Source organism: Apium graveolens, chromosome 5 (assembly GCF_009905375.1).
Source record: "Apium graveolens cultivar Ventura chromosome 5, ASM990537v1, whole genome shotgun sequence".
In the NCBI taxonomy this organism is placed as follows: domain Eukaryota; kingdom Viridiplantae; phylum Streptophyta; class Magnoliopsida; order Apiales; family Apiaceae; genus Apium; species Apium graveolens.
Window position 1 is genome coordinate 141,128,886 of NC_133651.1, and position 10,392 is coordinate 141,139,277.

Consider the following 10,392-nt stretch of genomic DNA (forward strand, 5'->3'; position numbering starts at 1 on the left):
CTCGAATACCAAAGAGCCCACTCTTGATCAATTATGCAACTTTTTTTTTTTTTTTTTTTTTTAGTTCTGAGCAAGTGCGTTTCGCTCCATCTTGCTCAACCCTAGACTACTCGCACCATATGCGAGCCGGCTACTTGCCATTTGACGCCTAGCCACAACTAGCAACAACTTCCATATTTTTTTCTCCAATTTTTTTTCTTTTTCATGTCTTTATCACTAAGAACCTATAATCGAATTCTAAGCATAATAAGTAGATTGACCTTGAAGACAACCAAATCATAACAACAATCTAGCCCTTACGCATTCTCTAAGACTTAGTGGACTTACAATTGTTTCTAGCATGCATATCAACCTACACAACTTAATATCACTTTAATGCTATCACTACACTCGCATCAATATCATAATTCAGTCGATAAATCATTGCAAAAGGGATCATGGTAAATGCATGAGAAAAAAAAACTATATGGCATAAATTATGCAACTATATGAACTAAACTATCATGAATATGCAACTAAATGACACACACACAATATTCCTTAACTACCACCCCCAAACTAAAAATCTTCACTGTCCTCAGTGAAAGTAGTAGAAAGGAACACAGGGTATACCTACTCGGAGTCATCATCATCATCACCCTCAGTGGGTGGAGTATCAGGCGGCGGGTATGCAGAGTCCTCACCAAAAATTGGCCACTGGATATCAGCTCCAAGGCCTCGAAAAGCAGTCCCTAACGCAAGGGTGAGCTCCTAAGCAAACCTGCTCTGCGTCTCATACATGGCATCCATCCGCCGTGAAAGCCTCCTATACTGGGCATCAATCATCCCAGCACCCTCCTGAGCTCTCGAAGAACCAGCCTCATCACGCCCTGGCCTAGCCATAGTAGCACCTCGTGCTGGACGCCCTCCTGAAAGATGATAACCCAGCCCATGCTCCTCAGGCTCACCACCGGTCCACTCCTGCATCCCATTCAGAGTGCCAGAATCAATCGGAGCTGCTGGCAACTGCAACTGCTCATGAGCCGGCCAGTTCACTCCCACTGCTCGGCATAGCTTCGTAACCGTAGATGCATAAGGGATGTTCATATGCTTCGCTCCCCTCAAAAACTTCAGAATTCCTTGGTAGATAAACTCACCAAGGTCCACCTAGTATTCCTCATTCAGAATTCCCCACAACAACTGTGCTCTCTCAACTGTGACCTCGTGTGCATGCGAAGAAGGCAAAATATTAGCACAAATAAATGCATTCCATGCACGGGCATACCTGTTCATGGCGATCGCCGGAAAGTGACGATACTCATTAGTGCCGGTCCTGCAGGTCCAAACTGTGCCCGGTCGACAGAGAGTCGCACAAATCAAATCCAAGTCAAAATCCTCAGCAGTCTTTTCATTCCAGTTCTCCTCCTCGGGCTTCCTCTCTCGCTGTCCAATCACACGGCGAATCGCCGCAGGATGATAATCAACCGTCAGCCCACGGACCACAGAAAATCCATTCTTTTCGGCCTTCACGTTCGCATAGAACTCGTGAACAACGCTCATCGGTACTGCTTCGGGTGACTCACAAAAAGCTATCCACCCCTTCCCTGCAATCATGGGCAGCAACTCACCATCCCTCCCTAATAGTAAAAACCCCCTCTCTTTCAGAATCGGCTTCCCCAACAGCCTAGTGTACTCCTCCTCCGCAGCTCTGTCAGTTAACCGAGGCATTGCAGCAGTACCCCTCAATGAATCAGCAGTAGGAACTGTGCTGCTGCTGTCAATAGTGCGTGCTCTCTTGGGTGCCATTGATTCATGAATAAAAGTGTGTAAGAACTGATTTTTGATGTTTGTGAGAGGGTTTAAGTTTAGGAAGTTTTGTGGGAGATATGTAGGATAGGTGTATGTATATATAGGGTGTGGATTAGATTAGGGTTTGGGAATTAAGGAGTAAAATGATGGGGTAGTGGGAATAAATCATGGGTTTATGGGCTAAAACTGTTTTTTTTGTGTTTTGCTTCTTTTTTTTTTTTTTCTGAACTGAAAAAAATTCTGGTACTCGACCCCTGAGCGGTCGCTCAGCAAAACTGAGCGGGCGCTCAGCTTGCTGCGCGGTCGCTCAGCAAAGCTGAGCGGGCGCTCAGGGGGTCACTGGGAAATTTTTTTTTCAGCCCCTGTTTTTTGATTTTTTTGTGTTTTTGGATAGGTTATTAACTTCTAAGGGTTCCTGTAATAACAATTCATGGGTTGCCTCCCACACAGCGCTTCTTTTTCGTCATTAGCTTGACGTTTCGTACCCTTCTCAAGTAGTCAACAAACTGGCACTGACCACTTCTCGGTTTGCCATGTCCCCATAGTAGAGCTTCAACCGCTGACCGTTAACCTTGAATGCTTGGTCCGGATCATTCTCAAAAATTTCCACCGCTCCATGTGGAAACACAGTTTTGACAATAAAAGGTCCAGACCACCTTGATTTCAACTTCCCAGGAAAAAGTCGGAGCCGAGAGTTGAATAAGAGAACTTGTTGCCCTGGAACAAATAACTTTGGATGTAGCTTCCTATCGTGCCACCTCTTCACCTTTTCCTTATACATTTTGTTATTTTCGTACGCTTGCAGTCGAAATTCATCAAGTTCATTAAGCTGAAGCATTCTTTTCTTACCAGCTGCATCTAAATCCAGGTTCAACTTCTTCAATGCCCAGTAGGCCTTATGCTCAAGCTCCGCAGGTAGATGACATCCCTTACCGTACACCAACTGAAATGGTGACATTCCAAGTGGAGTTTTGTATGCTGTTCTGTAAGCCCAAACAGCTTCATCGAGCTTTAAAGACCAATCCTTCCTTGACGGACAAACAACCTTCTCTAGAATGCGCTTTATCTCTCTGTTAGACACTTCCGCTTGACCATTTGTTTGCGGATGATAGGCAGTAGCTACTCGATGATTCACATTATAACGCTGCATCATAGAAGTGAACTTACGGTTGCAAAAATGCGATCCTTCATCACTTATGATTACCCGAGGTGTTCCAAACCTTGTGAAAATTTGCTTATGAAGAAAATTTAGCACTGCCTTTGCATCATTTGTCGGTAAAGCTTTAACTTCGACCCATTTTGAGACATAATCGACTGCTAGCAAGATGTACTGATTATTGCAAGACGAGATAAAAGGCCCCATGAAATCGATTCCCCATACATCAAAAACCTCGACTTCAAGCATCACATTTAAAGGCATTTCATCCTTCCTTGACAAATTTCCCATTCTTTGGCAACGATCACACCTTAAAAACAAACTGATGAGCATCCTTGAACAGAGTAGGCCAGAAAAAACCTGCTTGCAGAATACGAGCTGCCATCTTCTCACCACCATAGTGTCCACCATAAACCGTGGAATGACAATCTCGTAATATCCCCTCCGTCTCACAGAACGGGATACATCTCCTGATGATCTGGTCAGCTCCCTGTCTAAACAAATATGGTTCATCCCACATATACCACTTCACCTCATGCAGAAACTTCTTCTTTTGAGCGGATGTCAAATTAGGAGGCATTATATTGCTGACGAGATAGTTTACAATATCTGCAAACCATGGTTCTTCCTCCTGAATTGCAAACAACTGCTCATCCGGAAAAGATTCATTGATTAACATCCTATCTTGTGAAGTAGAATCGGGATTCTCCAACCTAGAGAGATGGTCAGCTACTTGATTCTCAGTACCTTTTCTATCTTTGATCTCTAACTCAAATTCCTGAAGTAAAAGCACCCAACGAATGAGTCTCGGCTTCGAATCCTTCTTGGAAACCAGATAGCGAATAGCTGCATGATCAGTGAATACTGTTACTTTCGTACCAAGCAGATAAGATCGAAATTCCTCAAAACCAAAGACTATAGCCAAAAGCTCCTTCTCAGTAGTGGTGTAGTTCAATTGGGCACCATTTAAAGTCTTACTCGCATAGTAGACCACATGGAAGAGATTTTTCTTGCGCTGTCCCAGAACTGCACCTACCGCATAATCACTTGCATCACACATCATCTCAAACGGTTCTGTCCAATCTGGTGCTGTAATAACTGGTGCAGTGATCAAACTCTTCTTGAGAGTCTTGAATGCTGCCAAACATTCATCATCAAATTTGAAAGGCGCATCTTTCTCAAGCAAATTGCACAACGACTTAGATATCTTTGAAAAGTCCTTGATGAATCGCCGATAAAAACCCGCATGACCAAGAAAACTACGGATTCCTTTCACAGAATTAGGTGGGGGAAGATTTTCAATGACTCCCACCTTGGCCTTGTCCACCTCCAGACCCTTGCTAGAGACCTTATGCCCAAGGATAATGCCTTCATGCACCATAAAATGACATTTCTCCCAATTGAGCACCAAATTAGTTTCCACGCATCTTTTGAGTACGACTCGCAGATTATTCAAACATTCATCATATGAGTGTCCAAAGACGGAGAAGTCATCCATGAACATTTCGACGTTATTTCCAATCATGTCAGAGAATATAGCCATCATACATCTCTGAAAGGTGGCCGGGGCGCCACATAACCCAAACGAAACTCTGCGAAAAGCAAACGTGCCAAATGGACAAGTGAAGGTAGTCTTTTCCTGATCCTCTAGTGCAATACAAATCTGATTATACCCGGAATAACCATTCAGAAGACAAAAATACTCATGACCCGCCAATCTGTCAAGCATCTGTTCAATAAATGGAAGAGGGAAGTGATCCTTCCTTGTGGCTTTGTTCAATTTTCTATAATCCATGCATACTCTCCATCCTGTAACTGTTCGAGTAGGGATGAGCTCATTCTTTTCATTTGCGACCACAGTGATACCTCCCTTCATAGGTACACATTGTACGGGGCTCACCCACGAGCTGTCAGAAATAGGATAAATGATGCCTGCATCTAGCCATTTCAGAATTTCTTTCTTCACCACCTCCTTCATGATGGGATTCAGTCTTCGTTGCTGTTCCACAGTTGGCTTACTACCTTCCTCTAGCAGAATTTTATGCATACAATATGAAGGACTTATCCCCTTGATGTCTGCTATGGTCCATCCTATAGCCGATTTGAATTCTCTCAAAATCCTTAAGAGCTTGTCTTCCTCGCTACCTGAAAGGTCAGATGAAATAATAACAGGTAACGTAGATGAATCACCTAAAAAAGCATACCTCAAGTGCTCAGGTAATGGCTTGAGCTCCAAGGTAGGTGCTTCCTCTATTGATGGTTTGAGCTTCCCTTCAGCGTTCTTAAGGTCAGAAGTACCAAGAGATTCAAATGGTATGTCCAGCTTTCACTTCCGGGGAGAAGCGTTCAGATATTGTAATTGCTCGTTGCTATCTTCATCATCGCTGTCAAAATCCCCCACTAAGGCCTTTTCCAATGCATCAGACATTAGCATGTGATCAAGTTCCGAAGTAACCGCAAAATCAATCACATCCACTTTTAAGCACTCCTCACCTTCTGTAGGGAATTTCATTGCCTTGAATACGTTGAAGGTCACATCCTGATCTTGGACCCGCATAGTAAGTTCACCTTTTTGCACATCTATCAAGGTACGGCCAGTAGCCAAGAAAGGCCTTCCCAAGATTATGGGAATCTTCTTATCTTCCTTAAAATCCAGAATAACAAAATCTGCTGGAGAGAAGAGCTTATCCACCTTGACGAGCACATCCTCAACTATGCCCCTTGGGTAAGTAATGGAACGGTCAGCCAATTATAGCGACATGTATATGGGTTTTGGATTAGGCAGATCCAGCTTTTTAAAGATCGACAACGGCATCAGATTAATGCTTGCTCCCAAATCACAAAGGCACTTGTCAAACGTCAGATTGCCAATTGTGCAAGGAATGGTGAAGCTTCCTGGATCTTTCAGGTTTGGTGGTAACTTTTGCTGCAGAACAGCGCTGCATTCTTCCGTGAGAGCAACGGTTTCAAGGTCATCCAGTTTCACCTTCCTTGAAAGAATAGTCTTCATAAACTTCGCATAACTAGGCATTTGTTCTAGAGCCTCCGCGAAAGGTATATTGATGTGAAGTTTCTTGAACACCTCCAGAAACTTCCCGAACTGTCTATCCAGCTTTTGTTGCTGCAATCTCTTAGGAAAAGGTGGTGGAGGATAGAGCTGTTTCTCCCCTGTATTAGCCTCAGGCAGAGTGTGTTCAACAGTAGTCTTCCTTGGTTCCGCCGCTTTCTCCTTTTGCTTAGATTCTTCACCTCTAATTTCAGCTTCTACTTCTTTTGCCTTTTCAGCATCAGCTACTTTTCCAGACCTTAAGGTAATAGCCTTGACTTGCTCTTTAGCTTCCTTCCTGCCTGGTACTTTCGTGTCACTGGGAAGAGTGCCAGGTTGACAATTGAGCACTGCATTGGCTAATTGACCGATTTGATTTTCCAAGGTCTTGATAGAAACCGCCTGACTCTTGCACAATAGCTTAAGTTCCTCAAAATCAGCACTAGTAGGTGCAGCTGCACTTCCCTGTTGCGGATATGATTGCCTTGTAGCATACTGCTGTGGTTGCTGGAATCCAGGTGGGTTAAACTGTTTACTCACTCCTTGCTGATATGGTGGCTGAATAGCATTCTGATTATTCCCCCAGCTGAAATTTGGATGAATTCTGTTGTTAGGATGATAGGTTGCTGGCACAGGCTGCTGTTGTCGCTGATAATTATTCACATACTGAACAGATTCGTTGACAAGAGAACACTGATCCGTAGCATGAGAACCTGCACAAAGCTCACAAACCATAGCTATCTGATTAACTCCATACGTAGCCAGAGAATCAACCTTCATTGATAGCGCTTGGAGCTGGGCTGCAATAGCGGTGGCTACATCAACTTCCAGAATACCTGCTACCTTGCCTGACGTCATCCTCTGAGTTGGGTTTTGATGCTCATTTGCAGCCATCGTCTCTATAAGATTATACGCCTCAGTATAGCTTTTAGCCCATAAGGCGCCTCCAGCTACTGCATCGAGCATGGGCCGAGATTGGGCCCCCAAACCATTATAGAAACTAGTGATCACCATCCAATCCGGCATTCCATGATGTGGACATTTTCGCAACATTTCCTTGTAGCGTTCCCAAGCCTCGCACATAGATTCTGTAGGTTGCTGCGCAAACTGAGTAAGAGCACTCCTCATAGCAGCAGTCTTTGCCATCGGATAAAACTTCACCAGAAACTTTTGCGCAAGATCTTGCCACGTAGTGATGGACCCAGCTGGTTCAGAATGTAACCAGTCTTTAGCCTTGTCCCTCAGTGAAAATGGGAAAAGCCTCAACTTGATAGCCTCATCAGTCACGCCATTATACTTAAAAGTACTGCAGATCTCGACAAAATTCCTTATGTGCATGTTGGGGTCTTCAGTTGTCGCTCCTCCAAAAGAAACAGAATTCTGCACCATCTGAATAGTGCCTGGCTTGATTTCAAAGGTGTTAGCTTGAATAGCCGGATGAAGAATGCTTGACTGAATGTCATCAATTTTAGGCCGAGAAAAATCCATAAGAGCTGGATCAGCTTGAACAATACGATCTCCCATGTTTACTGGTTCTTTCTGCTCAGTTCCTGAATCCGAATCCTCAAAATCTAACTTCTCCGGAATATCAAGAACTTCGTCTGTCTCCTCAGCTGTATCTAAAGTCCTCTTGCGAGCACGAGAACGAGTTTGCATAAACGCTTGCTAAAGTACCTAAAACACAACCGAAAAAAAATAAGTAACTACTACGTCCTAATCACTTAGTCCTAATGACCAATGATGGTAAGTACATAAACTAAACAAATACGCCGAGTCCCCGGCAGCGGCGCCAAAAACTTGTTAAGGCGAAAACATGCACTAATATTCACGCAAGTATACGCGTTCACAAGTAATATAGAATACTTTCTAGTTCGTTCCCTCAGAGACTCAGACTAAATTATTGTCTAATAAAACTCACTCACCAATGTATGATTACTTCTCAATGTTAAGATACTAACACTTAAAATTGTTGATTAAATATTAACTATAATTAACTACTTAATTAATCACTTAACTAACACTTCAATTTATCAATAATAAAACACTCATGAGATCACAACTTCATTATTACTTCCTTCTATAGCCATTGTTATTACCCTTAGCATGAGACAGTGATGATATTAATCGAATAACACGAAACTGATAAAAGCCAACTTTCATTGTACTAATACCATTCTACCAAGCATCCACAATTAAGATAGAAGTTGAATAGTCATCAATTATGTTGAGTTCCCATATGTCTACAGAAATTGACAACACAACAATTTAAGCACAAGTTATTCCTTTTGATTACATAGGGCAAATAAAACTGTTAGAGTTACCCTCTAATCATGCATAACGTACATGAACCTATGCTAGCATGGCAAGTTCTAAATCTCAAGATCCACCATCGCTTCACAAGAGATTAACACCCTATCTTATATGTTCGCGACGCACATAAGACGAATACGCACAACCAATACTAGATATCATGCAATCATCACACACTAAAGTATTAAACAATTAACTAAAGAATTCCATAATAAATCCATTGCAACCCCATGATCACGATTAGCCCATAATAGCACTTATCGTCATCATGGGTTCATATGAAATCATGATAAACAAACACAAGAAAATAATAACTAAACTAATTATATTAAAACAGAGTACGTCACAAGAGTAAATAAGTTCAAAGCAAGAAAACTAGCATCCAACGTTACAACGAAACAAGAATCACAAGAATATATGCTTCCTCTTCGTTGCGGTGTGCTAAATCGGTCTTCTTCCTTATCTCCTTCGCTCCTTACGTACAAACACAATCTTCTTCAATCCCCCCTTGTGAAAATGTCTCAAATCTACTTATATCATAGTCCCATAAAACTCAGATTACATAGAAGTGGAAACCAAACAGAAGTAGAAGTCCTAAAATAATTTGTCTTTTTTCCCGACCCTGCGCGGCCGCTCAGCAATGCTGAGCGGGCGCTCAGACCTCTACTGGAAAAATTCTGATTTCGCTCCGTTTCTTCGCCGTAATCTGCCCGTTTCTTTCCTCTCGCAATGGTGAACACATGGCAAGGCTTATTCTTGATGATTCCTCCCCCGAAATGCAACTAAAACCCTGAAATGCATAAACACTAGAAAAATGCATCAAATACACAAAATACTTGATTTCAAGACACCAATTTAAGCCATTTTAAGACGCTCTAAGTGGTATAAAATGCCACTTATCATTGCACTACTGCGACTGATCATCGTAAGTGGTCTTCCTGGCACGACAAACTCCCGTAATGAGTTCATCATCCAATTGGATATTTCTGCAACACTATCCAGAGCACTTCGATAGAAAGGCTACGGTTGGGCGATTGTTGAGTGTTGGCAGGGTCGAGTTTCCAAAATGATGTTTGCATCAAATGAAGTATCTCGTAACTTCATTTTATTTTGATGATATTTCAAAGATTGATTCTATACAAGTTTTGTCTTGTAGCTTAATCTATGGGATGAACTATTTATACATTGAACGGTGGTAGTTCAAGCAGTATTCAGAAAAGATATAAGTATATTGGAGTATCTTGTAACTTTATCTTTTCAACTTATATCTAGTTAATGATTATCTTATGAATAACAAAGGTTTTCAGAAAAATGTTGAGACAAGGTTAGATTATAGGAGATCACCTTGCAATGATATTTTTATACAATTATAAACTGGAACTCTGTGTATATTATACATGTCAGAGGATTTCAAAGATTGTGAAAAGTATATAGGTATATATATACTGAATATTTTGTGACTTGGTCGCGTTAAGATATCAACTTGGTTCATTTCTTCTTGACCAAGACTTTCATGAGTACTATGAGAATGCTCATATATTGTTAATTATTATACATATTATTTCGGTGGGCTTGTTGCACACCCTTGCTTTCTTCTTTCATCACACAACAACAGATAGACAAGATGAACAGGATCAAGCTCCCAATTTGTGAGCGGTTAGGAAACGTTCCGCAGTTTCCTGTAGGCGTTGATGCCTTTGTAGCTGAGGTAGGAGCTACCAATAAGCTAGGCTATCAACTTTTGTTGTGCCAGACTTATGTATATTTATGAATTGTAATAATGGCAAGTAATATGTAAATTTATTTAGAAACCTTTTGAGGTGCAATGGCTTATAATTGTGGAATAAAACGACTTGTGTTATTTTTGGTACTCATCTCTGAGACTATAACTTGTGGTGTGTGTGTATATTGTGGGGTCACAGTACGCGGTAGTTGGTTGTTATTAAGATTAAGTATTATTAAGGGAAATGGAACTCGTGACAACCCAGATCCCTGACCCCGGATCTGGGGGTGTTACAGCGCAACTTCTATCTTTGCAGGGTCTACGAGAATTCCTTCCTTACTAATCACATGAACCAAAAACTGGACTTCT

The 10,392-nt window shown here is 41.8% G+C and overlaps 1 non-coding gene across 1 annotated transcript; it reads left to right on the plus strand.

Annotated features, from left to right (window-relative positions):
• The first annotated feature begins 7,014 nt into the window (after positions 1–7,014).
• Positions 7,015–7,121, plus strand: LOC141662791 (small nucleolar RNA R71). The gene has a single exon (XR_012550885.1). It is a non-coding gene; the product is annotated as a small nucleolar RNA R71 (small nucleolar RNA).
• The last annotated feature ends 3,271 nt before the right edge of the window (positions 7,122–10,392 follow it).